This window comes from Apium graveolens, chromosome 4 (genome assembly GCF_009905375.1).
Source record: "Apium graveolens cultivar Ventura chromosome 4, ASM990537v1, whole genome shotgun sequence".
NCBI lineage: Eukaryota > Viridiplantae > Streptophyta > Magnoliopsida > Apiales > Apiaceae > Apium > Apium graveolens.
The window spans coordinates 103,171,378-103,172,171 of NC_133650.1; positions in this window are offsets into that span (position 1 = coordinate 103,171,378).

Sequence of the window (794 nt, forward strand, 5' to 3'; positions counted from 1 at the left end):
AATGTTTAAATATAGAAATTTTTCATGTATAGATAATATTCAAATCTCCTAACTTTTCTCATACTTTTTTCCTTTTTAATAACAGTAATATATTAATCAGTACCCATCAAAATCAGATGTATTACCTAGTACAGAAGCACACGATTTGAAACTCGTGACAAACCAACACTTACCAATGGTTGTCTCGGACTGTAAAGAAGCTAGCTTAATGAAATTAGATGAAAGCGCCGCGTAGACTTCAGTTCTAAGCTATACTCCTTACTCCTAATTATCACCGAGTTATTTAACTTAATTTACTTGCATATATCAGGGATAAAATCAACAATTAAAAAGTTCCGACTCAAATATATTACTTGTTCCATCTAATATGCTGCCATAGCCGTCTATCATGTTTCTCTGCATTCACCATAAGCAACATACATTACATGGGATCTGCCAAGGATACTATTGCAGATCTCATTTGAAGAACTACGAAAAAAAATTAAGTCTGATCTGCAACGTGCATCCACCTGATAGCCCACTTGTGCATTACATGCTCATACCCAATTATAGACAAATTTTTACATTCTTTGCTACACTTCTGGGAAATAAGGTGAGTATTGCAATTTGCACCACATATGCTACAATAATGGAAAAAACAGTCTCAAACCACTAACCAAAAAATAGAAGGCTGGCATGGACTTCAAACGTACTCAACATTTAATAAGCTTGTTTACAGAGATAACCGATTCTAGTAACCAGTATAGGGAGCTACAAGCAGTCAAGGACCTTGTTACTCTTCACACAAGGTTATT